The sequence below is a fragment of the Phoca vitulina genome, unplaced genomic scaffold, assembly GCF_004348235.1.
Source record: "Phoca vitulina isolate PV1807 unplaced genomic scaffold, GSC_HSeal_1.0 scaffold14, whole genome shotgun sequence".
Taxonomy (NCBI): domain Eukaryota; kingdom Metazoa; phylum Chordata; class Mammalia; order Carnivora; family Phocidae; genus Phoca; species Phoca vitulina.
The window spans coordinates 41,775,388-41,782,118 of NW_022589717.1; the positions used below are offsets into that span (position 1 = coordinate 41,775,388).

Genomic DNA, 6,731 nt, shown 5'->3' on the forward strand with positions numbered 1-6,731 from the left:
TGGTTTTTAAAGTCAAAAGTTACAGGGGTTAGTCTTCCTCCTTTGAGCTCCCTGGTACAAGGGCCCATTTCTCTGCCTTCTCCATGCCAGCAGCTCCCTCCCTCCTGGGCAGCCTCCCTCACCTTTCTGACCCTTCTAACCTTTCCATGCAACTTCTTCTCTAGATTTAGTTGTGGAATTTTCTTCTGCCAGTCTTTGGATTACTTTCCACTTTATTGACTTGGATATGGATGATAACTAGTTGAAAACATAGGACTGGGTGCTCAGGGTTCTCCTACTCTGCCATTTTCCCAAGCTCCTTATTTGTTTTTTGTTTGTTTGTCTGTTTGTTTTTTCCTTAACTGAATCTGTCATTGAATGACTCATGGCCATCAATACTCCCTAAGTTGTCCAAGTTATAACTTTAGCTCTAAAGTGAGATTGAATAACTTTCTCAGGTCTAGTTTCAAAATATAAAATCTAAGGGCTATACTCTGTTGTGGCATAGGCCTTGCATATCCTGGAGCCAACAATTATCTATAGCAAGTGGGCAGAGTAATATTATGATAACAGAGAGATGTTTGGTAACCACACAATTATGGGAAAATAATTGGCCGTGAGATAAAGGTGTGTACGTGTGTGCACAGGTGCACATTTGCATGCATACATTGGGGGGGCAGATGTCAGGTGAAATTATTTTCTAAGCAATTCCATAGATATCACCATAATAACTAACTCCAGCTTGACTTTATGCTTTAATATTCAAATAATGGATTTTCAGCTTATCCTGAGATAAATTCTGTATTTATTATAATTTTAGCATTTGTTACTTTTCTTTTGATATGTAGTATTTAAAATCCATGAATTGCAAATTACAATATTTTCATGGTTAAATGCCTACATAGTTCCCATAGAAGCTGAAGATTTGTGTAGTGAGCAAACAGCCCTAGGTTTGATGCCAGCTTCCCATCTTGTTCTGTGAGCTTGGGAAAATTACCTAGGTTCACCCTTTAAAATGGGGAAAATAAAAATAGTATCTACTTTTGGTTATTATGAGGATCAAACGAGGCATAGCAAGTAAAATGAGGTTATTGTCAGGTTTAAACAAGATTAGTTCATATGCTTTATGCATTTTGACTTTTTAAAAATAAGCAAAAAAGAAATAATTTAATTGTTCTTCAAGGAGCTGCATTCTGTTTTCTGACATTGAGCCAGTCATTCACATTATTTAGAAATAGTTAAACAGATTCTCCAAATGACTTTGGTTAGATACTTGGCTATTAGATTTATAGAAGAACAATCTATAATCCCAAGGACAAGTTCAAATTTTTCAGCCCTAAATTACATATTATTCTAACCAAAATTTGAGCAAAAATGTTGATTTCTTCAATAATGTTAGCAGTAAACTGTTGCCATTCTTCATTCTAAATCTAAAAGTTGTTTTAGAAATAATTTCTGAAATAATATATTTTCTATTACAACTACCAGTGTGTTGATTTAAATATATGTTTCCAAGGATCTTATTTTCCTCTCAACCACAGTTTTGCACTGTTGAGAATGACAGTGTTCATTTCCATGGTCATTGTTTTTCTGACTTCCATTGATTTTCTGCTTTCAATATAATTTCTGGAGAAAGATGACTGTATCTTTAACTATGTTTACACATTTCTGAAATAAAGCTTATCTTCTCCTAACAACATTCTTTCACTCCCCTTTGTTTATATTTCAAATGATTAATTACCGAGTTCTTTCAAATTTACTCTGGGAAACACCTAGGCCTGTCTTTGACTCCAAAATGCAGTGACTTAATAATAAATCATTTTTAGCTTGTAGATCTATGAGTTGGCTATGACTGCTGGGCTCTCGTTTCTCCTCTCCCATGTGTTTTTCCTTTCTAGGACCTAGGCTAAAGAAATAATTATCCCTGGGGACATGTTGTTCTCATTTTAGAAGGCAAAAAAACAAAACAAAACAAAAAAACAATAGGACAAGGGAAAACACACAATTACATTTAAAGCTTCTGCTTGAACATGACATAATTCAAGTCTAATTATGTTTCACTGGTCAAGGTCTGTCACATGACCAAGCATAAAGACAGATATAGAAGTATTATCTATCTAGAGAGAGATACTTTGCTTCTTATGGCAAAGAGTATAGATGTATAATTCTTTTACAGGGAAGGGACTGAATTTTAGGGAACAATATTAAAATCCCCCCCCTTTTTTTTTGCAGTTTTATACCTTTATTCGACAATCAGCGATTAGTTCTCATCTACATTAACTGTCTGTAGATTTTTGAAAGTGGTGACAGGTACATAGGTAACCAGTGCGTAGAGTTTGTTTGGTGAATCTTCATCCTCCTTATGTTTTCTGGACAACTGCATACAGATACAGTATGGAACATTCCTTATTCCTTTGGCCCAGACAGCTTTGCCTGGTGTCAATGCGCACATCTGGAGTTCCCATCTCCTTCATGGCAAATTTCCGGATCTCTCTGAGTGCCCGAGGGGCACGCTTCTTGAAATCCACTCAATGGATGCTCTTGTGAATGTTGATGGTGTAATCTCTGGTGACTACCTCGTTGATGGCAAAACGGCCCTTCTTCTCGCCACCCTTCTTCGCGGGAGCCATTCTGCCGGGCCCTGGTGGGAAAGGAAGAGCACGAGGTATTGTGGGAGAGGGAAAGCAGTGTCACAAGTACCTCCCCCATGTTTTTTGTTTGTTAGCTTTGGTTCCACGAGGTTTACAGACAAATTCAAGCTTCTTAATGCAAAATGTAAGATCTTGAAAAAATCTGTTCCCTAACATTCCCATAGTCTCATACTTGGCCCTGTATTCTTGTTTTTCAAGAAGCATGGTATCCTAGAAGTCAAGTGAAGAAAGAGTATTAAAGGACAAATACGTTGAGCCAAATGCTGCTAATAAGTCAAGTGTGATGAGATTGGTTAAATTGTCTTTGATTTAGGGATATACATGTGACTGGAACTCTGAAGAAAACCATTTCGCTAGAATAACAAGGGAAAAATCTTTAGAGGAGTTTAGCTATTTTAGAGACGAAAGAAGATTTATATTGGAGACAAGGTAATAAGAGGATGGTGTGGTAATTTGAAGCATATGTGGGGTCCAGAGAAATTTTTTTGTTTATTTATTTTTTAAAATATGTGAGAAATTAAGCCATGACTATATGCTGCTTTGAATAATTTAGTGAAGAGAAGTACATTAATGATGCATAACATATGCAAGAGTCTTGTTGATGCAATGTTCCTGAGTAAGCAAAAGGAGTGAAAACCAGGGCACAATGGAAATTTTGTCCTTAGCTAATAACTGATGTATATTGTTTTAGGCAGACCTAAAATAATAGGATGAAGGGCATAGTATATGGACTCAGAGGTGAGCTGGTAAGTAGATGTGATTGTAGGAAGTTATGAAAGGTTTCTCCAGTTCTAATTTTGTTAATGAATAAGCAAAGGGTTAATTATTTGAGTATAAGGATCATGGAAGAAGCATTTTGGGGTTGAGAACAGAGGATAGCATATGAAATGGCTATATGGTAGAGACTATGGATAGAGATATATGACGAAGCCTATAGTCTGTCGTAGGAACATCATCCTGCTTGCTCACAGGGACATCCCTGTATAGATCTGTTTACAAGTATGTAGAAAATGTATCACATCAGAAGTGTAATTATTATAAACAAAGAAAGAAACACACTAGCAAGCGGATTTCCAGCTTTGGTGCTTCATGTAAGGTTTAGAAATAAGCCTGCTATAAGCACAGATGGTGTGTTTTTGTTTTTGTTTCTTTAAATTAGATGCTCTTGAGTAGCATCAGTCCTTCCCATCAGCCATGAAATCTACCACCTTACTATAATCCAGTTACAGACTTTTTAAAGATTTTTTTTTTGTGGTGGGGAGGATGGCGTTTGGCCTGGTGATCAGACCTTCCATCAACCAGACCCTCCTTACACTTTGGCCCATCTACTCAGAGGAGGAATAGAAGAGATGTCAGTAGATAATCTGTATAAATTGGAGTAGCTGGCTTCCTACTTTAGGGAAAATTTGATTGCAACTATTAGGCTTCTAAAATAAAGCAATTCTGTATGTTGCTGATGGGGAATAGATTTTAGGAGAAAAAATCATTGGCTGAGGTTAAATATCTGGCCATTAAACAGTTTTCAATCACCGTGTCTGTGCTAGAAGATGCATTATCTCACAACGTGGAAAGGGCAGAGTAGAGTTTGTCATTAAATAAAAAGTGGTGTCACTCTGAAGAGCTGCCAAACTCCCTACTCTCATCTGATAGACACTTGGAGTAAATGATCCCAAGAGAAGGATTAGAAGAAACAAATGGGACAGACAATAAAATGTCACAGAAAAATCCATGCTTACTCCTTGACTGCTTCCTTTACAACATAGAGCATACATGGACTGCTCTGAATATCTGATGATATGGATTCCATGATTTGCTTTCTGTTTTCAATTAGTGCATAGTAGATAGATCTAGATGCTAGTTTAAATACATAAAAATTTGGTTTTATATTTAGTTTACACTCCTTCTATATGTTTCAAAACTTGTAGATAAGTATAATCCAATCTTATAAAATTGTCACTGCTGTCATTCTGTACATGCCATATATGAAAATGTTATTAGTAAATTGAATAAAGTGAAATAGGATCACTCAAAGTAAATTCAGGGCCTTAAACCAGAAGCCCCACCCCACCCCCCACGTACCTCCCCACACTTACCCACAAAGGGATAATAATAGCTTGGGATTTGACTATGTGTGATATGAATGTAAAGTGTTGGGCAATATTAGTCAATCCATTATTAAACATGATGTAGTTAAATTGGCTACAGGATGTTCTAGAGTAAAATGAGAAGAGCTGATAGCTGGTAATATTAAAAGTTCAAACTTGGCTGCCTGGGTGGCTCAGTCGTTAAGCGTCTGCCTTCGGCTCAGGTCATGATCCCAGGATACTGGGATCGAGCCCCGCATTGGGCTCCCTGCTTCGTGGGAAGCCTGCTTCTCCCTCTCCCACTCCCCTTGCTTGTGTTCCTGCTCTTGCTATCTCTCTCTGTCAAATAAATAAAATCTTTAAAAAAAAAAAAAGTTCAAACTTATATTAAGTCACTGCTTCTCTGATGTCACCTGGCTGCCCCAGCAGGTAAGATTCACATCTGCTTTCCCCATGCCCTGACTTTCTTCTCATTACACTATAGTTTACTACAGGAATCAGGGTTTCCTTGACAGCAGAACTGGATCTTGTACTTGGAAAAACAAGGAGATCCTGGAGCATTTCATGGCTAATAGGAAGCAATGATGCTCTCAAAAATTTCTGCTGTATTAAAATGGACAGTGCCCAGTTAATAAAAGGGGACTTCCATTCTTATGAGTGGCAAAGTAGAAACACATTAAGAATGAAAAGCAAAGATTTTATCCACTGGAAGCAAGATAAATCTTTTAAGTAACCTTAAGACCACAGTGATACTGAAAAGGAGAAGTAAAAATGATGTATAGCTGACATAATTAGAATGTATAAGTTCTTGATACAGTAGAGAAAGAAGTATATAAAAGTCCTGTACTATAAGTTTGGTCAATACACAAAAGACTAATGCAACTTTTTATTGCCCCAACAGATTTCAAACCTAAAATTATTTTTGAAGGTTTAGAAGCTATGCAGTATTTTTTCTATACTTTTTTTATATGTATGTTTGTGTAATCTGTGATAAGTAAGGAATAGTATTTAAAATATGTCTGCATTTTATGCTTAGCCTTATATTCAATCAAATATCACTTATCACATCATCTTAACACTATAAATGCCGATGGAGGCAAATTCACTTTACCCTGTGGATAGAAACCCATAAATTGTCCTTGATCATCCATCCAAAAAGATAATGGGAAAATATGTCAACATATAACAGGGATCAATGGCACATTTTCTAAATCATTCTATTTTTTTATCAAATTAACTTCTTGCTAATTTTTTTAATTCATTTCGCAAATAGAAGCAACCCATTCCAGGCTTACTCTGCTGCCTGAAATCTAATTGGTAGCTGATAAAGTATCTCCTTGTTTACTAGTAAGCATATGCATTGTTAAGTTTGGACTACCCTCTGGCTAGTAATCATTTTAAATGACAGTCTTCCACTTTGAAACTATTAATCTGACCCAAGTAAAGAAACTGTTAGTAATTAGCATCAAGGTCAATAGATCTGTTATTTTTTTTATAGTTTATCAATTTTACTTTATTTTTTTAAGATTTTTAATTATTTTTTGGATTTTTTAAATTTATTATGTTCTGTTAATCACCATACATTACATCATTAGTTTTTGATGTAGTGTTCCATGATTCATTGTTTGCATATAACACCCAGTGCTCCATTCAATACGTGTCCTCCTTAATACCCATCACCAGGCTAACTCATCCCCCCACCCCCTTCCCCTCTAGAACCCTCAGTTTGTTTCTCAGAGTCCATAATCTCTCATGGTTCGTCTCCCCCTCCGATTCCCCCCCTCCTTCATTTTTCCCTTCCTGCTATCTTCTTCTTCTTTTTTTTTTTTTAACATATAATGTATTATTTGTTTCAGAGGTACAGGTCTATGATTCAATAGTCTTACATCTGTTTGTTATTTATCTGCTTATCAGCCTCAAAACACTTTAGCATTCTTGGGCTGACTGGGACTCACTAAAATCAACAAAGCAAATAGCAAAAAGGTATCATAGGTCATTGACCCTATCCTAAAGCACA

General features: G+C 36.3%; 1 pseudogene; it reads right to left on the bottom strand.

Annotated features, from left to right (window-relative positions):
* Positions 1 to 2,239: 2,239 nt before the first annotated feature.
* LOC116637490 lies at positions 2,240 to 2,648 on the bottom strand (annotated as a pseudogene).
* Between the last annotated feature and the right edge of the window lie 4,083 nt (positions 2,649 to 6,731).